The sequence below is a fragment of the Pseudorca crassidens genome, chromosome Y (genome assembly GCF_039906515.1).
Source record: "Pseudorca crassidens isolate mPseCra1 chromosome Y, mPseCra1.hap1, whole genome shotgun sequence".
NCBI classification, from domain to species: Eukaryota; Metazoa; Chordata; class Mammalia; order Artiodactyla; family Delphinidae; genus Pseudorca; species Pseudorca crassidens.
Window position 1 is genome coordinate 4822048 of NC_090318.1, and position 24857 is coordinate 4846904.

The 24857-nt window shown below is 46.7% G+C and overlaps 1 long non-coding RNA gene across 1 annotated transcript in view; it reads right to left on the reverse strand.

Annotated features, from left to right (window-relative positions):
• Positions 1-24857, reverse strand: part of LOC137217868 (uncharacterized) — a 388659-nt gene that overhangs the window by 338567 nt on the left and 25235 nt on the right. Inside the window, exon 2 of the long non-coding RNA XR_010940307.1 lies at positions 9952-10054. This is a non-coding gene — a long non-coding RNA (uncharacterized lncRNA). The remainder of the gene's footprint in view (positions 1-9951; positions 10055-24857) is intronic.

A 24857-nucleotide genomic window follows, 5' to 3' on the forward strand; every position in this document is an offset into this window, starting at 1 on the left:
TTGATAGACAATCGGGCTGTTTTCACCTTTGCTGACTCTGAGTTGCCCTGTTTGTGTACATCTGTTTGAGCACCTGTTTTCAGTTCTTCTGGATACGTGACTAGGGGAGGAACTGCAGGGTCGTGCGCTAATTCCATTTTTCATCGAGGAAACGCCAAACTGTTTTTGACAGTGGCTGGACCACTTCGTGCGCCCACCGGACACTGACATTTTTAAAAAGTTCCCCATGGAGTCCGAACGCCAGCCAGTGTTGACAAGCTCTGCCCCATAAGCAAATATGTCCTTGTCAGCCCTCTAAACACATAATTGTTTAATTCAGTGGAGCCCCTGGACCAGTGGCAAGAGCATCAGCTTGGAACTTGGCAGAAGTGCACATTCTGGGTTCCCACCGCAGACCTACTGAATCAGGAGCTCTGCACGCAGGCAGAGTCAGCCCCCGCTTCATGAAAGTCCCCAAGGCAACTCTATGGTTTCACAACTGATGCCCTACATACAATTTCATAACTTGCAATATTTTCACCTAACTCTACATCTTGTCCATTTTCCCACATCATGGATCATTATGTGAAAATATAACTTCCCACTTTTATCTATGATATCCTAACACAAAACAAGCCTATGATTCACTTAACCATTCCTTCTGGGGGGCCTTTTGGCCTTTCCCAGTTTTTCCCCAATATAAATCGCGCTCAGTGAATATTCTTGACAATAACTCTTTGCCGACCTCTCTGTATATTTCCTTTGGTTCCATTTAGAATTATAATGAGCAGATCGTAGAGTTTGCACATTTTCCTCCTTACCCTGAGCTGAGTACTTCTTCGGGTATGAGCTCTTCCCGTGGATGGAAATCCTACACGTCATGAAATGAGGAAGAAGAAATGAATTACTGGTTACGTTGAGTATATAGGAAATATTGGCTTGACTGTCCTACCAAACCAGGGGGGGAATAAATACAGAGTCACGTTTATTCTCTAAGACTTCTCCAGTCTCCCTCTGTTTCTTCGGTATGTATGATGCTTGAGCCACACATTTAAATTCTCCTCTTATTTCTTTATCCACATTGGAAGCGGGGAAACACACTCTGTCTCCTTCCCGGGAGCTGCTCAGAATCAGCAGAGGAGAGGTGCTCCGTGTGGGGAAAGCACTTTGTAAGCGCAGAGCACAGCGCAACGTGTGAGGTGTTTTTATAAGTACATTCACTGCTTTGAACAGTTCCCTCCCAGAGGTGCCCCAATGGAAATATCCTCATTTGCTTTGAGCTGACACTTTCATAAGCCTGACCTATGTGGTTTTATTTGCTCTGAATTCGTAAGTGGCCGGCTCTTTACACGTGCCTATTTGAACACACTCCTTAAATAGCTGGGTGTCAGTTCACCTCAGTTAGATTTTGTAATTAGCGCATTTCTGGCTTTATTTTCCATTTCTCAAAAAAAGAAAAAAAAAGGCCACGGATAAGGACATGCCTCATTTTTCTATGACCGTATTTGGTTTGGAGTCCCCCCGAAAGTGTGTATGTTGCCTGTATTCTCATTTTTATACAATTTTACTCTCTCATTGGTTTATATGATCAACAGGCACAAATAAGAAAAAGGATGGGTAAAAAAACAGCCAAGTAATAAGCCCTACAAACCTGGGGAGCCTACTGTCAGGATATGTGAACTCTGCAGAGTTGAGTCAATGTGGAAAGCTCTTCTTTTCTTGACGGTGTGACATAAAATGTAGAAATATCTTAAGTGTAAATACCCTTCCCACTTTGTGAAATCAAAAGCCCAAATCAAGCTCTTGGCACAATGAACATTAAAAAATATCCCAGGTATGAGAAGTAACTCACAGTTCTGCTGCAAACTTCTCTGATAACAAAAATATGAATAATTTCTTCCCCTCCCTCTTTTTGCCCCCTGACCTAGGGCGTTAAGAGGAAAAGCTGATGTTCTTGGTTAAACCTTCGTGTGTTTGGTGTCCGCTCCTGTCTATGCCCTTGACACACTGTTTCCACTGTATGCATCTTGATGGACGTTTCCTTTGGGGGAAGAGGTAGCGGAGAAACACACAAAGAAAACAGCACAAAGATACAGTGATGTGCTGGGTAACATACTTGATACTGCAGTTTCCTTTCTAAACCTTCAGAGCAGGTTCCCTACTTAATGGAAACTCTCAGACCAAAGCGAAAATAGGTAACAGTGTCCATTTTCACCCGCGGCTGTAAAAAGCCTCGGCTTTCCTTCTAAACGAGGAACATTTCTAGACCCGGAGAGGGGCAGTAAGCAATAACGGACTACAGCTCCGGAAGATACCCATCCCCCATGCCACGAATAACACTTCTCCCAGTAAAGAGGCGTTTTGAAAAGACTATTCTGAAGCACAGAAGAGAAGCTTTCAGGGTGCTGCAATGAGCCAAAACGAAAAGGCAGGGGGCTGCGAGAAACAGAGCTGCTTATCGAGCAGGGGGCTCATCTGTCGTTTCGCTCCCTTTTCTCGCTGAAATTCTGGCTCTTCCCAAAGTGTGGAAGCTGCGACTTGCTAAGTGGGCAGCCTTGAAAGGTAAGGCTGAAAACGCCTTTTATCGGCCACAGAACGCCTGCCTCGCGACTAGGATGAAGGTCAGCCACCAGGAGAAAGGGATGCAGATCTACCTGGGACCTTGGTCCAGGACTCAAGGCTCAGCCCGCTGCCTTGATTTCAGTAGGCGAACCCTGTCCGCGTCCCCCTGTGCGTCTCCGGGGGACTCAGGGCTCGCCCGGAGGGACGTGATGTTTGATTCAGACCCTCGGAAGCGTCTGCTCGCCTAAGTGTCAGGAGCCGGGAGCACAGACTCATTTGCATCCGTCCTGCTGTAGGCAGCCCTCCCAGAGCGAGCAGCCCTCGGCTCGGGAGGCTTCCGAGGCGGCGGCGGAGTCCCCGCTTGGTTTTAAACTCAGAGGGGTGGGGGGAGAGGACTGAAAAAGAAAATGAAGCCAATTTCCAACAGACCTGACAAAGGCAGGATTAGATGTAAACGGTGGTGTTTGTTTAAAAGCGGGGAGAGCGTGCCGGCTACAGCCTTGATCTCACGTTAGTTACTTGGTACCGGCTGCAGCCTGAGAAAGCCGCATCTGTTACGCAGACAGCGGGGGTCGCCAGCGCTGAGGGAGGGTGTAAGAGCGCCAGGCAGAAAATGAATTAGGTCTTGGAATGCCAAACTGGAAAACCCACTGGAACCAGAGCGCGGCATGCCGGCTCCGGCAGGATGCAGACACACTAGGCGCCCGTAGAGCGTGCTTCGTGGCCGCCGCTCATTACTCGCTATTTTTAGGCACAGCGCTGAGAAGGGACAGAGCAGGGCCGGGGGAGCGCGGCCGCCCAACAACAGGCTCATTTAGGACCAGCCCCCTTCCCATGCTCTGCAGCGGCCTCTCTGTGGGACTCGGGAATTGATTATCCACCCTCCTTGTGAATGTTGGGAATGTCGGCCATTGCGAGCACGCTACACAGGGCGACCTGTGCTCTTCGCGGGCAGAAAAGCAGAGGCTCACTGTGCTCGAGAGCAAAGGCCCAGGCGGACTCCGGCGGAGGCACAGGGCTCTCAGGACGTTCCGCCCCGCCCTGCCCTAGGGGTCGGCCTGGAAAAGACTCAAGGGGCCCCCGGGCAGGGAGTGCACTGCTGAGAACGGGGTGCATGCAGGAGGCGCCAGGAGCTAGGAAGGGCTACTGGGGTCCTACACACAGGGATGGCGGGGAGTGGGGGGCACAGGTCTGCATCACATCTTGCAGCCCCCGGCGTCTGCCGGGCAGGTGGCCTCCAGCACCCTCCACTGCGGCTCACTCGCGTCCCCATTCTCACACTGCCCACCAGCACATCGGCTCAGATCCCAAGCATTTCAGCTGCCCCTGGACCAGTCTGGGCGCCACGTGGATGACATTCGCTTCCCCACCCAAGGCAAGGAAGGCGTCATCACAGTGCCGCCCTGACATTAAGGGAAAGAAAACTCGCCACCCTAATATTCGGCGGTACGTTCTGGGACTCACTTGATTAATGATGACAAATGAATCCAGCCAAGTGTCTCATCTTAGAAGGATGGGCTAGATGGCTAAATGTGTGGGTGCACACACACACACACACACACACACACACACGCACGGCACCAAGAACTACAGCAACAAGGAAAAGCCAAGCAGGAGAGAGGGAACACGTGAAACATGATCCATTGGGAGGAAATATCCATTCATCAAGCTTCAAACACACAAATCCCACGAGCAGGGAAGGAAGCATTATCACAGGACCTACTGGGGAAGGAGCACCAATTCATCGAACTTTCACGGGCCCGCATGGCAACAGGTCCAGATGATACCCATCTGGCTTTAAGACACGCATCTCTACCCAAGAGGCTGATCGCAGGGCCCTGTTTTATGCTCATCCTGACGCGACCTGGTGCCGCGTGGTGGTTTCCTGGGGTGACCCCGAATGCAACATTCCCCACACGCTCTTGTTTCCAATTTGGACAGAGGAAGGTATTGACACATGAGCAAAGAAGGGAAGGTTCCTGCCGTTCCGAGCCTTCTCGAGGTTAAAAGTTAGGTGACTGAGCTGCCTGCCCGATTCCTGAGAAGGCCTCTGTATTTGTTGCAGGAATAGAAACTACATGTCTTCAACTGTCCAGATGTCTTTCTCTAGGGTGTGAGTTTCATAATCCTCTCTATCTCCTTTGCCTCCATTATAAAGTCCCAGGGGAGTTAATTTCTCTAGGGAACTGGTTCTTAAGTGGGGGGTATTTAGTAAGTATGGGGGTATTTGGGATTTTCAACATGGCTGGAGGTTTGGGGGATTGCTACTGGTACCTAGTGCAGAGGCCAGGGCTGCTGCTAAACATCTTACAGTGCAAAGGACAGCATGTCTGCAGCAAAGAATCACCTGGCCCCAAACGTTACCATGTCAGAGTCTATTCTAGGGTGGTTACAGATGGATACCAGGACAGGCTGAGCCCTACCTGAAATAAAAGTACCTGGACCTGGCAAACCACTAAGCAGCATGTGGGATCTTAGTTCCCCGACTAGGGATCAAACCTGTGCCCCCTGCAGTGGAAGCACGGAGTCCTAACCACTGGACGGCCAGGGAAGTCCCAGGAAAAGTCCTTTCTGCAAGTGGCTTATTTGTTCTTATGTGCCGTACAAGCTTTGTGGAGCCCATAACCACACCAGGTCTGCACCACCTAAGAGAAAACTTGGGCTCTACAGAGTGTTACAAATGTGCAAGTACGTCCTGGGAACACAGGTGTATTAGCTGTTGCCAGGTCCATGCCTTTCCGGTGCCCGACCCCTTCCCCCTTTTCCTCTGTGCAACCCTGCCTGGAATACTGCAACTCCATCCCTGGGCACCAGGCACACTTTTAAACACATGGTAGATTTCTGAGCGTATGTGGTAATGGTCTCTGGCCTAGGACTGGCCTTTCCCTGGTGTCCCGTCTTCTAAAACACAAGAGCTGGTCTAGGAGCCCATGAACAGCAGCCTGGTCATCTTGAAAAGTGTCACTGGAAAGAACCATAATTAATAAATGTTCTCGGTATTATTGTAACTGAGCAGGACCCTATGGGGCCTTCCCGAGACAGACTCCCACCCCCCCATGTCGTCCACCTGCCTCTTGTCTACAGAAAAACTTTCATCAAACAATAAATTTAATCAGAGAAGCGAGAAAATGCAGAAGCAAAGGGAAACAGTCAAAGAGGACAAAATAATAATAGTTTAGTCATTAGACAAAGTCAAAGGCCCTTAGTTCCTCCTCAAGGGCTGTAGATCATATTCTGAGCCACGTCCTGTGAGCTGTTTTGTAGATACTGAAACCCCCGCCAGGTGGGAGAAGTTAGCTACATGATGACCAGACTGTAGCCATGACAGAGGCTGCCACAACTCTGAGAACTGGTGTCAAGGAAATGGGAACAAACTGATCCTGGAGCTGAAGACTAACTGTACGTAAAACAATCAAGATGACACTGGTCAGACCACCGCAGGACCAATTTCAAGATGATGGTGAGAGCTGACTGTACCACTTCTGCATGGGGCTCCCTGCCTCCCCCTGAGCACCCCTGAAACTCCCCTTTAAAAGCTCTTGCCCACTGATCGGCAGGGGGGAGTTGGCTTTTGGACATGAGTCTGCCTTCTCCCCACGCTGCCGGTCTCCAGAGTGAAGCCGACTTTCCTTGCCCGCCAACACTTGTCTCTCGAGTACGGGCTTTGGAGCAGCAGCAAGCGGCCGGACCTGAGTTTAGTAACGTTTTGTGGAATGAGGTTCTCCAGTGTTTTCAAAATACGAGAGCCGGTTGGCTCACCAGGAAACGTGAGCTCACCTTATCCGAATTAGATGACCTCTCATGATGTCTCGCCTGCTATAAAGTGAGGAGCACATAAAAATTAAAAATAAAATAACTACCTACTGGGGCCATAATAGACCTCAATACCGGTTTGCACCGGTTTTGAATTTCCTGTTTTGCACAAAACTCTGGTTTGCACAATCAGCCGTTCTCGCTTCTGTAACTATGCTTGCTGGTTACCCCATAAGTTTTAAACCAATCAAAATACAGGATTAATGTTCCCTAAATAAGATAGCCAATCTGTTCTGCCCACCACTGGAAAGTCCCGAACTTGTTTGTACCGATGTATAAAAGAGTTAAAACGGCCTCTTTGGGGGCTCCCTGAGTGCCTCTGGAAACAAGGGCACAGGGGCCCAGGTTCGAACCTGCAATAAATGACCCTCGCTGTTTGGCTTTGACTCTCGACTCTGGTGGCTTTGTGAGGGATCTCGCGACCGTGGGCATTTCAAAAGCATATGTGCATCTCTTCCAAAGAGAGCCGACCCGGGCCCCAGATAGATCACTAGCCCATCCCCACACTCAGCAGGTCGGGAGAAGAGGGATTCAGTGAGCTCTGGGTTCCCCAAGCCCGGGAATTGGTGCAGGCTTCCGAGCCGCCAGGCAGCCATTTGGCGTGGAGGTGGGTGGCGATAGCTTCCATTAGTGAACACTTAAGTCATGGATGGGATTCTTATTTATGGAACATTAGAGATAACTGCAGTTTTCTTTAGGATTCAGGAGTGGAGTGTGTCTACTTTTAGGCAATTCAGGTGCCCGCGGGCAGAGGCTTTGCAAATGCATTCACATAATCACCTTCGAGCAACTAGATCCTGTGTACTTAGGGCCCTTCCAATCACGGCTTTCTATATACTTCTTATCTTCAGGCGAGGGGTGCATATGCCATGTGTGTATTATGCTGCTTCTGCCCAAGGCTGCAAGTATTGGATTTTACAGACAGACAGCGGTCCCCAAAGGCAGGGCTGACATCCTGGAATTAGATTCTGTTCCTGGGCCACTCAGGAAAACCATGTACTGGACCTGAGACGATGGAGCTTCTAAGGAAAGGGGACCACTTCCACACCACCAGTACCATTAGCTGTCTGACCCACAGGGGAAGGAACCACCTGTGCTCTTTAGTTGTCCTACAAATTCCGCCTGCTCCATCTTTAGTTGGAGTCTGACTGCAGGCCGTTATTTCCTCATCGACAATAATACAGACTTGCCTCCCGGTGGGCTGTCAAAGTCCTACTCGATGCATTTTCTGTCCCCACGCTGTCCCAGTTACCCTGACTTCTGGGAACAACGTGTATGTCAGGTCAGTGCTTCATGTCTGCAAAGCGCAGAGTGAAAACGAGCTGAGTGTGCCACCTGGGTGCACATGCCTCTCGTGTCTGACAATACCAAGAGTATCAGAGAACATCTTTGTGAGCCCACACCACACAGAGATGCGAGGATGGGTGAGGTGCACAGACACAGAGTCAGGGAAAGTATTGAAGGCAAGACTCAGAGGCACAACTGTAACCCAGGGCGATGGTTTCACCGAGTCTTCCGCAGACACTCACCAGGGCCCCAGGTCTCTTAAATGTCATTGTTGGTGGCAATCATGCAACATAGAATGCACGACATTATATTTTACATGATTGCCACCAGGTACGACATGTAAACCCCGTCTCAGAGACGCATGCCATGGCGACGAGCATCCTTTCTTCCACCAATTTGCACGTCTTTTCAGAGAGTAATTCATTACTTCTGGTTTGATCTGAGTCAACTGGTGATAACTCAGAAGGGTTTTTCCTCTTACAGTCACTATTACCTAATTTTAGAGACAGCCTTTTCCCCATAGGCACCTGCTTAAATTAGTAAATCGAACAATGCTGCGTTACCTGTGGTTTTATTTTGCTTTTAAGATTCCTCCATTCTGCAAATGCTTTACATATGGGTAAGAAAATGCATTAGCTAATTTCCTTCCTACCCAGAGATGCGTTTCCAAGGGATTTTCCATTTCGATATTTGAACCTTCCTCTTCAAATCATATTTTCTTTTCTAACGTTTTTCATTTTCATAGAAATCGACACGTCTTGCACCTTCATTGCATTATCGCCCAGGATGGTGTTCCCCTCTTACACACAGCTCGTAGGTCGGATACGTCTTCCCATGGAACCATAATCATTAGGTAACTTGATTGTCAAAAAAAGTTCACTTTCATTCCTAAATGTTGCCAACCTGAGTTTTAAGTTAGTTTTCCCTCAATTTATTAACTTGGAACAAGAAATGATTAATAGGTCAAATGCTTGCATCTCAGTATGGTTCCATCACTCCTTCCTTTTCCTGCCCCTACCAGCAAAGAAAAAAATCCCAGCAGCTTTGTAAGGAAGATGTTTTCTATGTAGCGACAAAACGGCAGCAGCATCTATGATAAACAGACACGGGTCTACGGCCAGGCGTCCGTATAGCTCTGCTTTCTTACCCACCGTACACGTCTCTCTTTCAAGTTAATGGGACTCTTTCTCTTTCACTCCCATCACATGGAACCGGACATGCCTGGTTCACTGTCCTCTGGGGATGTCCAGATTCTTTCTCCAGAAATCTCATCCCTCCTTTAAGGTCTCAACCAGATCCAACCACCTCCATGAATACGCACTGCCCTGCCCCCTCCTTTTCTAAAACCCTGTAACATTTATGGCACAGGAGACTAGTTGAGTCAACTCAAGCCCGTTTCACTTTTCACTGCCTTCTTCAATAACTATTTATTAATCATCTACTATGTGCCCAACAAAACGCTTGGCCCCTGGGACATGACAGTAGAAGAGACGTGCTCAGGGCCTCAGTCTTGGAGTTTTAAGAGACTTGATGCAGAAACAGACATTCAGCGGAGAAACATACAAGGCATTTATTTATTAATAGGGTGATTCCCACGTCGAGAATAGTACATCTGTACAAGACACACTATAAGAAGCTGTATGGCTTCTCTGAGTGAAATTCCCAGCAGGTGCTCGAAAGAAAGAAAAGAGAAAGAAACAAGGGAAGAACTAATGAAAGAAACAAAAGGAAAGAAAAGAATAAGACACGGTCTGGGTGAATACTTCCTGTTACTGTGTACAGACTCTGGTTCCTTTTGTCTGAAACAGCACCCACCTTCCTGGGGAGTCCTGCTGTCAGAAGACCTAGCTCTGATTTTAAATATTTCAAACATTCTTTGCCACTTCGAGCACCTGCACCTTATAGCCTTCCAAGCAGGACAGGAGTGTGCAGGCTTCTGGACACCAGGTTAGAGCATCCAATCCACTAAACGCTGGGCATCCCTCACCTGCCCACCTGTGCACCTTTACTGCTGCTTTCTTCTGGAGCCTGCATTCACTCACATCCATCTTACTGCTGGGACTCGTTCCTAAGCATCTTAGAAAACATTCTACCACCACCTCCTACATCTCGTTAAGTCAGCGGAAACCTGTTATATTCCTTTTAAAACCCATGTTTTTCTCAACTTCCCCCTCTGTCCTGTGTCCTGCACTTCCAACAGACTCTCTGTTTCCATCCCATCCCATCTCTCTCTCTCTGTCACAGATTCACACTGGAAGATGACGACAATGGTCCATCGCCATGTCACTGGTTAATTTTTGTACAGCTTACCTGGTTTATATGACTTCCTCTCAGTAGACAGAGCTCAGAAATGATGTGGTGGGCGCTCGACTACCCATGAATCCGCCAACATGTCGTCAGAATCCTGAATAGCCTAAAACAAAATGCAACGTGAATTATGACAAGAGAACGTACAACTCCTTGCTCTGGCCTCAAATGAACATGTGGCCTTTCGACCTTGGGCTGGTGTCTAGATATAAACTGAAGCACCTCCGTGTCTCATACTGGTAGCTGTGAGCATTGGCACAGATCACCTAGCAAAATGTATCGAGGGGCAAACTGTTTAGTTAGAGAGCTGGGAAAGAAACAAAGTATGTCTCGTGGTTGCAGAGAATGTCCCCATTTCGTGATCTGTTACTGTCATATTCGGTTTTGCTTTTTGTGCTGTGGAATATTATTATTTTCTAAGATGCTGTGGAACTAGGGCTGAATCCAATCCAAATGATGCAACCGAAGGGGAGCAGAACGTGCCACCCCAAGATGTGAGTGTAGGGGTTCAGGACGTGCTGCCCGCAAATGTACCAGCAGGGGTTCAGGACGCACCATCCCAAGATACGCCACTTTGGTATATTGATGATTTTAGGCTACAAGCACTTGGAAAGTAGCAAATGCAGGGAGAAGCTTTCTCTAAACCCCCCTTTACCTCCTAAAGACAGATCCTCCCAAAGGAACCCAGGTGTCATCAGTCCCCTCATGGGAGTGTCATCAACCTGGCAGGCTTGACTCCCAGCACAGGACAGGAGTCTAGAGACATAGTTATGTACGTCTGCAGCATAGAGAGGAGAGATGCAGACACTGAGGTGTGGTCCACACCACACCCAGACACACTTCATCACAAACAGTCCCCCCTCCCATCCATCCTTCCAACGCCCCATCATCTCTCCTAAAACCCACTGACTCTCCCCAAAGAGGCTCATGTCCCACCTCGCCTTCCCCAAAAGCTGCCTGGCGGAGCTGCCCATTTGCCCCTGCGTATCCCCCATGTGGACATGAGCCAGGCAGGAAACGAACTTCTGTGTGTTTCTCTCTCATTAAGCTGTCTTTTATTACAGGGGTCTCAGAAAAGAACTCAGAAGGGTGGAGGGAAAATTATTTGTCCTCTGCTACGCAATCCTTCATGTAACTGTAGGCGATTATTTTTCCCTGAAACTCTTTTACACAATGTTCTCATGTTTATAGCATAATAACCTGAGAGTAAGACTTGGAACATCATTATTTCTTATTTGCCGAGAACGGAACAGTATGGTCATCAATGACTTTCTTCTCACGACTAATTTTCTTTGATACTTGAACTTATTATATACTTACTGGTCAGTTGTTTGCTTTCATTTTAATCATTGGACTCAAGCAGATTTTCTGTAGTTATTGCCAAAAGCTTGGGAAAAGTTACATTTATAAATCTTGAAGCAGACTAATGTTTTCTACACTTTGGCCACTCTGGTTTTGTTCCTAAAGCTTGTGCTTATGAGAGAAAAAGAAACAAACAAAACTAGTTTATATGTAGCCTCAAATGTTTACTTATCCTACTTCGTAGGCAAAGAATTAAACCTTCATTCTGCAAATACTCAGTGAGCACCAACTCTGTGTTCTAAGTGCTGGGGAGGGGGCAGGACAGATAAAGTTGCTCTTAGGAAGCCTAGTCACTATAGCAGGAGCAAGCAACCAACAAACCAACAGGTACATGAACAAAATAATTTACATCACCTGTGTTTAGTGTGAGAGGGAGTGTGAAACATAGAAATGGAATGAGTCATACGGGTGAGGAGACTAAGAATGACGCTAAGTTGGCAGATAGAGAAACACTTCTGGACAAGCGGTCAGGGAAGGCTTCCCTGGAGAGAGGACACCTAAACTGTCTTCATGAGGAGAGGCACCAGGTGGAAGCAGAGCCTGGGGAAGGCAGTCGTGTTTGTCAGCAGAAAAGAAGAAAGGATGGTAAGGTCGGAGGCTACTGAGCCAGGGAGGTAGAAAGGCAGCCGGCTCAAGAGGTGGGCAGGGTAGGGGGGGCCACGCGGAGCCCTGGGGTCTTGAGAACGAGTTTGCCTTGTGTACGGGGTGGAATGAGAGGCTGCTGGAGGGTTCGCCCAGATCACTCAGTCTGCAGTGTGAGCACGTTGTGGCAGGGAAAGCACAGCTGGAAGCGAGACACAGATGAGCCCAGCAAGGCTGAGCGATGAAGGATGTAGTTTTATATCCATGTCACCCTACCTGTTCTTCTCGTCTGCATCGCTGCTGTGAAGGACCACCCCCTAGAGAAAGGGCCACTTGCTGCTTAGATGCCCACTTGGACTGTGGCCAGGCTGGACAGTAGAGATTGTTAGGAGTAATATCAGACTAATTAGCAGAGAATGATGGACTTGGGAAGCCTTAAACCCCAGACACATCAGTACTGGTTAGAAAGAAAGCGAAATTGGCCGGACCTTAAAAATACTGTTGGATACCATGTGACCCCAGAGTGTAGGTAGCTTCTCTCCTTCCCCTGACCTACTTGGATCTACTGCACTCGCTGTTAGCATCCCTACCGTCCACCGCCTCACCAGGAACTTGGGGGCTTGACCAGCACCGAAAGAAAAAAGTATGAAATATGAGGTTATGAGTCCCAGCAGGGAAGAACCTAGCTGCTAGAGGTTCTACAGAAGCTGTGGCTTAAAGGGCATATTTATATTCATATAGGATTCACATCATTGTATTTCTCCCTGTTCTTCAGCTGGAGTCCTTTGTTAAGAATGGTGAAGGACCTCAGATGTTAGTGTGGTTCCATTCCAACTAGCCAGCCTACCAGAGCTTCACAGATGATGGCAGAAGACAAGAGACTCCTGGGTCAGAGGCAAAAGATTGTCTGTTCTCACAGTGACAGCAGGAAGCAGAGTAGCAGCGTTCGTGCTGGTCCCCACAGGAAACATGAAGAGGGCTGGGTGATGCCTGCACACACAGTGGATTGTGTGACGGGAGAGGGACCCTGTGCTTAGGGAATGTGATAATAGGCCAGAACACTGATAATAGGCCGTACACCTGTCTGATTGTAACAACAGAGGAAGACATTGTCTTTATTAAATGGGGAGTGTAATAAGCAATAAATAAAGCAAACCTGACATTTGCTTTAGAGGAAGACCCTGTCTATCTTCCAAAGCTGTTAGCTATACTAACATCTGAGCAGGACCCTGTGGGGCTCCTGGGCACAAAAACCTTTTCCTGTCCCCCATTTCTTATTTTCAGGATAAAGGTTTCAGCCTCCTAGATCTCCCTGAGTTCCAAAGGGCAGGTTCAAACAGTTACTAATCAGGGGAGGGAGGGGATGCAGAAACAAGAGAGGAGCAGTCAAGACACAACAGCACAGCCTTGGGACAGGTCCTGGTTCCTCCTCAAGGAATATACGTAACAATATCTTTGAGTTCTTCTGCAAGAACTAAAGCTCCCACCCAGGTGGAGGATGGCAACTTTAGGTTGAGAACAAGATTCCTGGAACACTGCCCTGTTACCTCACCACCAACCAATCAGAGGAAGGTCACATGCCCTGCAGCCCCCACCCCAAATTTTGCAGATAAAAACTTTTCCCCCAAAACCATCATGGAGTTGGGGGTTTTGAGCACGAGCTACCCGTTCTCCTTGCTTGGCCCTGCAATAAACCTTTCTCTGCTCCAAACTGCAACATTTGGTTTGCTTGGCCTCACTGGCACACAAACTTGTGTTTGGTAACACATCCTTGAAAAGATAGCTCAGAATAAAGGCCGTCAGTACCTCTGCTTGCAGTTGATGCAGAAATGCAAGAGATCCCAGATGAATTGTCTCCCCACACCTTTTTAATGTGACTTATTGAATAAGAAAATTATGTAAAGGTATAATAGAGCCTAGAATACATCAAAAACTGAGACATAATGACTCTTCAGTCCCCATGAAAAATGGGGTGAGAAACTCCCCATGGGTCGGTCTCCTTCCTCAACATTAGAGCTTTACTATTCCCAACAGCAGGTTTCACTGCTGCTTTAGAGCTTTCCAGTACAATCCTAAAAGAAAATTGATGTTCAGACATCTTAGGGGCTTTCAACAGTGAGTCATCTTGACCACCTGAATTATGAAGTTAATTGCTACTATAACCTCTCTGAAAAGAAGTGAAGCTCAGTGATTCAATATCATTAGCAATCCCAAGTCAATGTCTTATTCATTGTGTGAGTGCCAGCTTTGTAGACCATAAGAAGCCCTGAATGGAAGGCTATTATTGTCTATCAACTGTGACACTTTTTATATCATTAGAGATGCCTAAGGGATGGAAATTGATGGTAGTTTGCTTTAATTAGGTTCAGAGAGCGTGTGTGCACGCATGCACGTATGTGTGTTGATGAGCAGTAACTTTCAGCAAGTCCCTTTGTTATGACTGATATTTTGGACTAAAGTTATTACTTAAGAGAGATCAAGTTATGGATGGAAAAGAACGAATAAAAAGAAAGATCCAAAGTTTCCTGGACAAAATGGTAAAACACACTAAAGTGCTTCCTCCACCAAATTGTTTTTAATTTTTCTACCCAGTTAGTTTCCACCAATCTATTAGCTCAACTCTCCTACTTCGGGCATACAGAATTGAGTAAAGAATTCACTTTAAAACACGTTATATTTTGTACTTTACATCTGGCAGAATCACTGGAGCACCCAAGTCTTTCTAGATTCTGTACTGATATGTGTATGTTTGTAATTAAAGACCAAATAAGACAGAGAGAGAGAGAGAGAGAGAGACAGAGAGAGACAGAGAGAGACAGAGAGAGACAGAGACAGAGATAGAGAGAGAGAGAAATTAGGACAGGAAGCCATATCACTCAATCATTCCAAAGTTATTCACCTCATCTGAGCTTTCTGGAACAAAGCAGAGATCTTATAAATGGGTGAGATGTGACTAGTGTAAAGGACGTATTCCTCCAGATTGTTGCAAATGTCCACCGTGTAGCTCTGTCAGGTACATAGCAGATGGTATAATCTCTGGTGCTTTTGAGAGAAACAATTTGAACTCTGTTGGTTTAGGGAAATAATTTTCAACCTAAATGAGGAATTAACTATGGAGGAGGAAAAAAATTAAATTGTTGAAATGTTAAAAGAATTATGCTAAAAATAAAGGAAAAAGAACTTGATAAATTAAGAGACTGCAGTTAGAGTCTCCCTAAAGGTTATCTGAGTGACCACCTTCTTCATGGTGGTCATCATACACAATAAATTCAACATATTGGTGATGAGACCAAATTATAAAAGGAATTCACTAGACTGTATACAACTGAAAATTTGATTAAAACTCATCTGTCTTTGGCTCCTGAGTGAGAACTCAAAGTGTCAGTTCTTCAAGCGGCTGTTAGCTGCTCTACACAGCCCACAATGATCTCTGCCTCTGCTTTTCACACCCTTATATACATCTTCCCTGCACTGTTTCACAGTGGGCTTGTTTGACCAATAGGACACTACTGTTCATACAGTGATGGTGCCTGATTCCCAAGGTCATAAAGTGCATTATGGTTTCCGTCTTGCTCTCTGTCTTGGTTCACTCATGCTGAAGAAAGCCAGCAGCTGCTATGTAAGGACACTCAGGCAGCCCCATGGGGAAGGCAGCATGTCAAGGATCTGAAACCTTCTCCTAGCAGACAGTAAGGAACTGTGACCTCCAGCCAACAGCCATGCAAATCAGTGTATTCCCAGCTGACATCATCAGATACCCTGATATAGAAATAACGAGCTCAGCCACTCCAAGGTTACTGAGCCACAGAGACTGTGAGAAAATGAACACGTGTTACTGTAAGCCACTCCACTTTGCGTTGCTTTGTGACACTGCGGTAGATAACTAAGTGATATAATCACCAACACCATCCTCTACGTTAGGAACAAGATAAAAATACTGAGACTGAAACCAAGCAGGACCCTTTGGGGCCTTCTTGGGGACAGACGACCCCTTGTGTCTCCCAACCCTTGTTTGTAGAAAAGCTTTAGTCTCTGAGGCCTTCTCTGAGTTCCAAAGAGCAAATTTAATCAGAGAAGTGAGAAAATGAAGAAGCAAAGGAAAACAGTCAAGCTAGAGAAAATAATAATAGTTTAGCCACTAAACAAAGTCAAGGACCTTTACTTCTTCCTCAGGGTTACAGATCATATTCTGAGCCACGTCCTTTGAGCTGTTTTGCAGAAACTGAAAGCCCCACCAGGTGGAAGAAGTTACCTGCGTGCTGCCCACCAGGACACAGACCCCAGACCAGCTGGAACCAAAAGGTTGATGATGCTGACTCCCGATGACCTCACCACCAACCAATCAGAAGAGTGCCCACCAGCTGATCACACAGCCCACGACCCCCCTCCCTCACCCTGCCTTTAAACACCTTTTCCTGAAAGCCATCAGGAGAGCTTGGGCCTTTTAAACACCAACTACCTGGCTCCTTGGCTGGTGCCTGCAATAAACACGGCACTCGCCTTCACCACGACCTGGTGTCAGGAGATTGGCTTTACTGCACGCGGGCGAGCGGACACAAGTCTGGTTCAGTAACAAGACTATGGCTTAGATGAGAAGTATTCAGTACTTCACACATTAGTTGACGTTGGTGGTCAGTGAAACTGGTGTCAATGACATTGACGGTGAGACTACTGTACTTGTCATGTGTGCACAATTCATCAGTTGGTGTAACCCCACGCTTGCAGATATTAGAGCCAATGTATTACAATGCAGAATCTTTCCAAATGGCAGTAACAGTGGATACTTTATTTTTTCATTATTCTCACATGTCCACATTCACACTTGAGAAAAAGATAAAGTAATCAAATTTTGTCTGAATTAGACAAGCTGATTCTAAGATTCACAAGAGGGGGGAAAACATGCAAAAAAGCCAGTAAGATTCAGGAAAAGAAAGTTAATTAAGGGGGAAAATGAAATGGAAGATATGAAAATCATATTTTATGATTTTCCTCCCAGATATGAAATCATATTTTAAAGCAATAGTTATTAAACAGTTTGTTTCTGGCCCATGGGATATGACAAGAATATTTATTGCATGATTATTCATAGCAATACAAGTTTGGAAGTAATTTAAAATGTCCACCAATAGAATAATGGTGAAGAAAATTATGGTATACCCATTCAATAAAATGCCATGCAAGCATTTAAAAAATAAAGCATGTCAGTATGATTATGGAGCAATCTCCAAGTGACCAGTTTATGTGGCTAAAATAAGATGTAAAACAGATGACCCAGAGACGTGCTATGTGGTTATCTGTAAAACTTTACTCTTGTTCCTATAACAGATTTTCAGTTCACCATGATGATTCTTTACTATGACATTTCATTCTTATTTACCTAAGGGACTTAGAGGAAGTGTAGACTCATGAGGTGATAGTTTTAGTGGTTCGAATAGACCTAAGTCTTTTAGAAAAAAATCATAACACACTTGGCTAAACTTGCAAAATAGATAAGGTATTTTAAGATCAATGACCTCTTGATATTCAAGACACCGTTGAAGATTTTTTAAGGTCTTTATTTCTTTATGTTCAAACACATTACTAAACCAAAAGATGAATAGTATATTTTGCTATCAAAGAAGCCTTGGAATAAACAGGGTAAGACGCTATGTATTTCATTTCTCAAAATGTCTTGGGAAGACAGAAATAGAAATTGAACATATGTTGATTTTTTAAAAAATCGTTATTTTTATTCCATCAAAGATTTTTAAGAATTGGGCTTTAAAACTATGATCCACAAATTATTTATAGTCCATTCATTAATATGATTTTAGGAATAACTATTTCTTAATTAGTTTCTCAAGAAAGATGAAATGGATACCTATTTGAAGAGTGCTATACAGAAGACTAGGGGTTTTTTGGGGTTTTTTTTTGGTAAAGTCTCTGAAATCCTAACAGAGGGGAGCTACTTAATTAAAAAGTTGCTCCACTGAAAAACTGGAATTCAGTAAGAGGTAGTATATTCTATACATATTGCAGATGCAAAAACATGTCTGGCATCTGTAACAGCCAGACAGTTGATTAAACTCTCTTCTCTCTGATTCTAGTCTAAGTCAGAACTTCGAAACAATCCTCCCCACTCTGCCTCTCAAAGGGTTAAATGACAAACTTCCATTTATTAGATTTTCCGATGCTAGCAAATCATGGTAAATCTGTATTCCCTACTATCTTTATCTAATGGGAGAAAAGTCTTAATCCTCATTAGAGGAAAAATAAAAGAAAACAGCCACCATAACTAACAGTCCCTAACATTAGCTCTTTCAGGTAAATTTGGTTAATATATGTAAAAATTGGCTCTGAGCCGTAATTAGAAACAGAAAGTATTTGTTTGTCGGCCTCTCCCCTGCAAACTTTAAAAAGTTTCCTTCTTTTCTCCTCTGAAATGTTTCCGCTCTCAATGGGAGTGCTGTTTCCTACCACTTCAACTTGATTTTCCACTATTAGGTGAAGGATGCTCAGACAGCATCACATTAATTTCGGTGGCACTAAATTCTACCTAATTCAGCAAGCAGGCCTCTGCTAATGAGGCCGCACATGACAGTGACGGCAAGCCCGCCTCTAAGTGTGGCTGATCGATGCTCATCGCTCAGGCGGCTCTGGTGGTCAATTACGCGGGCTTCTGAGCAAGGCCCTGGGTCCCTTTCCATTAACGACCCAGACCTGCCTAAAGTCACAAGGCGCGCTTGCCCTGGCATCTCTCCCTCTGTGCCCTGTCGGTCTTTGCCAGGAACCCCCGTGGGGCGTGGCAGGGGAAGCATGCTCCCGGCAGCCACTTCCACATGGCCCCTGCCTTCCGGCTGGGAGCTGACGGAGGGGGAGGTCGAGAGGCAGACAGAGCCAGCGCAGACCTGCTGTTTGACCCCAGGACGCGAGCCTTGTTTGCTGAGGCCCCAGGGAATGAGTACAAGGAGCTGAATTTCACATAATCCCTCTCTGCACTTGCTGAGAAAGGAAAGTGTGTGAGATGCCCACACGATGTCCTTTCCTTCCTGGCCACCGTCCTCCACAAAAAGCCCTACACGTACACACTGCCTTTGGGCCCAGATACCACCTAGGCCAAGGGCTTCAAAAGTCAGCCCTCTGTTACGTGGTCGAAACTGGTGTCTCCCAGAAGACTGTCACGATGTCCCAGCCCACACTCCTCTACGGGAACCAATGCAAAGAAACGTCGTCATTAACCAAAGGAAATATGTTGCTGCCTTCACAGATACAGAAGTAATTACTGCTGGTCGGGACAAGGCGGGGTCTTGGGAAGGACGGGGTCGGGGGGGAAGAAGGAAAAAAAGGACATGCTGATGGGTGGGACGTGTCATTGTTTATTTAAGTTGTTTATTTACTTTGCCAAGAAAGAAGAGAGATGTGGTAGCCCATCCAGTGCCTTGCGCATTATGACAGGCGACTTTCTCCATAAGAACTAATTCATTCTCTTCTGGGCATTGGCATCCTGAGTCCCCCCAGAGGGTCTCTTTTCGACAATAGAAGACACCCTGGTCTGAATCACCTCCTGCTGTAGGTTGGCGTGCACCTCTTCGTAAGTAATTTCAAATACGCAGAAGCTCTTTTCTGCGGCCGCAATTAATTACACCCCGTTAGTAGCTGGTGCTGTGTGTTTCCTGGTGGTGATCTGATTTCAAAGTGAGGGGAAAGCAGCGATTTGGTGGCCACTGGGGAGAGGGCATGGCATAAGAAGGAAAAAGACATGGGAGCAAGTGGAGCGTGTTAAGGGGGGGTGAGGGCAACACTGGGTGGCACGGATGCACTACTTCCTTGTCCTCAGACTCTGACGACGAACAGATCAGGAATGAGCGGCTCAAGCAGGACTGTCCGCAGGCGTGTTTGCGTATGTTTACTTCCCTGGTAGTACTGCGCTCGACAAGCACAGCCATTGGTCTGTGCTTCCCGTCTTCCCTTTACTATACAAAAGCCCTCCGGCCCCCACTGTGATCACAGGACGGAGGCCAACGACGGTACACGCTGTACAGGCAGGAGACTGCGCCTCAGAGAGCGCGAGCGGATAGACCACCCTCCTCCAGCCTCCGAGCTGACGTGAGACACTCCAGCCTCACGGCACCTGACTTCCCTCCTGTGTAAAAGGGGCCTCAGAATGCCAGCTGGACAAAGGACTATGCTCCCCACTTCACTCGTGGGGAAACCGAGACTGGAGGAGGGGACAGGCGGCGAGACATCTGTTATGTCCTCTTGCAGGGGGGATCCTTACAGAAACGAAGTGGAAAATGGAGGCAAAGACAAAACAAAGATGAAACGCATTTTTCGGTTTTTAGGCAAAAAGGACAGCACGCCGCCCACCTCATCATCCCTTCACGTCAGCCAAGGGGAGCATGGGAAGAAAGGCAGGTGAGGGACCACAGGAGGACAAAGTGGTGGCCCTCTTTGGAAGACTGCCTTAGGGGAATCCAACCTCATGCCGAATTTCTCTCTTAGCAACAGGATAATTCCTAAAATTCTGATACAAGATTTACATTTGTCCGAGTTTGACGCATGTCTTCACTGGCCAAGGAGACGGTACGATCCTGGTTTACGCTGCTGAGGGATTTCCATGCTAGGAGATAAGAGAAATAGGCTGGGGCGTCTGAGATCCATAGATGAACAGTCTCCACCGATCAATCGACCAGATAATTGCACAACCCTTCACACCTCCTCGCGGAGCCATGGCTTAGAGGGAGACAAGACTGACTTTCTTTCTTTTGGGCCATCTTAATGATATCTGCGAGAATTAATTCGGGGGAATGCGTTCATTATTTCAATATTGTAATTCGTATTTCTTCATTGATTATTTTGATGTTAGAGAATTGTCTGAAACGACGTGATCCCAAAGGCTCCAGAATTAATGACACCCAGAGGAGTGTCAAGAACGCTGTGAGCTGCAGGAAATGGTCACATGCACACACCAGGGAGGCTGCACACACGTGTGTATACAGACCACGGCTGGTAATCAGGGCAAATTCAGACAATCTGATGCTTCCTCACAGTATGGGGGCCCTTTTCGCTTGGAGTTTATCCATCTGACTGAAGTTCTCTCCCCGCTGGAAGGCTCCAGGGAAGGGAGTGCAAATCTGGAATCGGCAGACATGGCTGTGTGCTGTGTTTTTCGTTGAGGTCTTAGAAAAGACATTTAACTTCACAGCGGCTGAATTTTCCCACCTTTCAAGACGGGATCATTGTTTCCGTCTGTCTAACCTCATGGTGTCTGTTAAATGGGGAAAAAACGGTGCCCAGATAAGTCTTTAGTATGTGGGCCTGTCCTGGGCATTGTGGGATGTTTGTTTTATTTTATTTTCCATTCTGTTTTACCTGGGTAAAGATGCATAGGCATCTTTTTATTTAGTTGGCGTATTGTTGCTGTACAATATTATGTAAGTTACAAGTGTACCATATAGCGATTCACAATTTTTAAAGATTATACTCCATTTATAGTTATTATGGAACATTGGCTACATTCCCCGTGTTGTACAATATGTCCTTGTAGCTCATTTATTTTACACATAATGTCCATAGTTTGTACCTCTTAATCTCCTACCCCTATGTTGCCCCTCCTCCCCTGCCCACGGGTAACGACTACTTTGTTCTGTGTATCTACGAGTCTGTTTCTTTATGATATTCACTAGTTCGTTGTATTTTTTAGATTCCATAAATGCCCTCTGGGGGATAAAACTGTCCCCAGTCGAGAACCACTGATTTAATTCAACCAGCGTTTCCTGTGCATTCACCACGCGGAACAGGCAGAGCGGAAGCAAAAGCGGATTTTCTTCCTGCCCTCACTGTGCAACGAGGTGCTGGGGAGAGAGAGGCATGACCCTGAATCATCACCACAGTCTTTGTGGTTCTTTTCTCGAATGTGTGTCTCCCTCCCCAAGCTTCCAGCAGCCACACCCTCTTCCCCGAACTGGGGGCCTCTAGAGAGTCACCTAGGCAGGAATTTACGGTAGATTTCAGGTCGGGAGGGGAGCAGCGCGAGAGAGAAACACGTGCTGGCTGAAGCCCAGGTAGCATGAGTCCTGGATCTATGCGTGTGTGCTCAGGCTGGAGCAATGGCCAGGGAGAAGGGAGAGGCCCGCGGGGGTGGGGGTGGGGTGGGGCGGGGCCTTCTTCAGGCTGAAATTCCCCTGAGGCATCTAAGTGGATTATGCTGATTAGGCAGGAGAGTGTACAGTCTTGGGAGTTCTCCAGAGAGACGGGCTGGGACACACGGATATAGGATTCTGTTGGGAGGCAAAGGGTATGAGGATGTGCTCCACAAACCAGGAGACACAGCGCTGGGCTCTGAGAACGCCGAGAGTTACTGGCCACGAGGACGACGACCACTAGGCGATGAAGGGTGAGATGGAGCCGCTGGAAAGGTGGCCCATGGCAACTTTCTGTATTTGTTTTTTTCTTGAACAGCCTAGATCATCTTTGTATAGCTATGCTCAAGTGCTGTTTTCACTCAAGAATCCCTAAAGGACATTGTCATTGTGTGTGTTTGTTTCTGGTTTGCTTTCACGTGTTTTGCTATCCATCTAATTCCTCAGAGAGGTCATTCCATCAATGGTTAACGGTGTGCGGGCAGAATAACCCTTAGGACCCAGCTCCGTGACCCCTACGTTGGCGCTCTGTGCCTGCTTTCTTAGGTGTGGGGTAATTGCAACATAATAAGACCATGCATGGATGCCACTGTCTTACTCTTTTCCCTGATAATCAAAGCACCCACCTCAATGACATGGCTCACTGAATTACCTGTAAGTCAAAATTTAGTTTTCAGTGTCTCACCATCGGTGCTGTGTCTGAGTTTCTCACTTGCATTTGCAAGAGAAATTGTGTCCCTGTTTCTGTGGATTTTGAAATTGAAAGAAGAGGATTTGGGGCATAGTGGATTTTTTTTTTTTTTTTTTAATGCTGGGATAAAGCATTTTATTCAGGCTACGTTGAGAGATTCCTCACCTGGCTCTCTGAGAGGTATTTCTTTTTGTGGCTGTGTTCCAATAAAACTTTATTTACAAGACGGGACTATGGTAGATTTGGCACATGGGCAGTAGTTTGCTGGGCCCTGGTCCAGGTGAGTGGTTGTCAGACATTATCACGCATGGGAGTCATTCAGGGGACTTGTGGAAACCCTCCCTGCTGGCCCCCCGCCAGAGGCTCTGATTCAGTAGGCTGGGGGTCGGGTGGAATAACGTGTGTTTCTAACAACCTCCCAGGAGATGCTGATGCTGCTGGACCCAGGACCCCACTTGGGAACGAGCCACATTTACAGAGGCGGATAGTAAGACCAGATAGAAGGAAAAACCGCATATGCAGTCACACAGCTGGTGAAGGGCAACGCTCGGAACCTGGCTGTCCTGGCTCCCGGCATTGCTACATGGGGTTTTTAGTGTGTGGATACAGGTAGCGAAGGTGTGGTGGGTAAGGGCTTGTTTTGGCGGCAGACATGTGACATCTCCCTCCAGGACGACAAGCACACGGGAGCCCCACCCTGGAGGAATGGCGGCGGCCGGCTCGAAGGTCAGAGGGGACTCCCCGGGGCGCGCCATCGCAGGACGGTGCTCAGCATCTGTCCTCATCTCTATGCAAGAGGACAGATTACTCCAAGCGATCTCCCGATGGGATGGAGTTTCCTATCGCCGTATGCAGATAGATGGAAATATATGCGTCTCTATTATAGATGCCGGGAAGCATTTGTTCACCACGAGAGACAAGTAAAAGTGACTAAACTGGACTATGGAAAAACATGTTCGTGAAGCGAATAGCCAAAAAGATGGTGCCCGTTACATTTACAAAAAGGATATCTGGTTAAAAAAAAAAAAAAAAAAAGACAAGACAAAAGACGGACATCCCATGAATGAGGAGCAGAGTGGCAGAGAGGTGATTTCAGAGGCAGGATAATCTGTCCCTGACATCCCCTAACTTATTAGCACTGTGACCATGGATCTGGGTCCCAGCCCCCTCATATTGCAAAGATGAAGAGTTCTACCTTAGCAGGCTTTATAAGCATTAAATGGGATAATATGTATCAGGGTGTCTAACAGTATATGGCAAGGCATGTGATTCATGCCCAGGGGAGGCTAGGCTTTCATCAGAAAATGTTTCAACTATTCATGTTTCTACTCTCACGTCTGAAGAATAGTGGGGGATACACCCACGTGCTATGAAATATTGTTCACACCTTGGCAAAACTTTAGGCATCGTCTCTATTAGAGAACCTATAAAAAGCTCATAAACATTAAACTGGAGCCTGCAGGAGTGTATATTTTATTCTGTGCTTTTGATGTGTGCCTGCAGGAAATGACCCTTTATATGCAGAAGGCGGCACCACATTTATGCTCTGATTCTGATGCCTGGATGGGGGAAACAGAGCTACCGTTTGCCTGACGTAATTCCTTCCCCGTTCCCCTTCTCTTTCATCCAAAATTGTCAAAAAAGGGAGCATTATAATAACTACTGTGGTAACCAAGCAGGTTTATGTTCATTATTTTAGTTAGGCATTGACGATGGTTCTCCTGGCTGATAGAAATTGGTCCAGTTAAAGTCATTGAAAACATGCATGGAAACTTTTGTACCCTTGGGATAAACTTACAATTTAAATAGTGCACTGAGTCTGCAAGCATGTTTGAAGTGCCTTGTAGTTTTCAGTGCTCAAGTCCAAGGTCACGAAGATGAACAAGAAAAATTCCCTATCCCCGAAGAGAATATGGCTGTGGAGCTATACCTGGAAACAAATCACAGCAAAGCAGGGTGAAAAGAACTAACCTCCCCAGAGGCGGCCGCATGAGAACAACTCCTCGGCGGTTGAGTGGACAGTTACCTGCTGGACATGGGTGTTTGGCATTAGGGATGTGAAGAGACTTGAGACTAGAAGCTGTGTGCATGACCCCATAACCTGTGGCCAAGCCGGACGCAACAGTGGCCACTGCGCCTTCCCCATTCCCAGG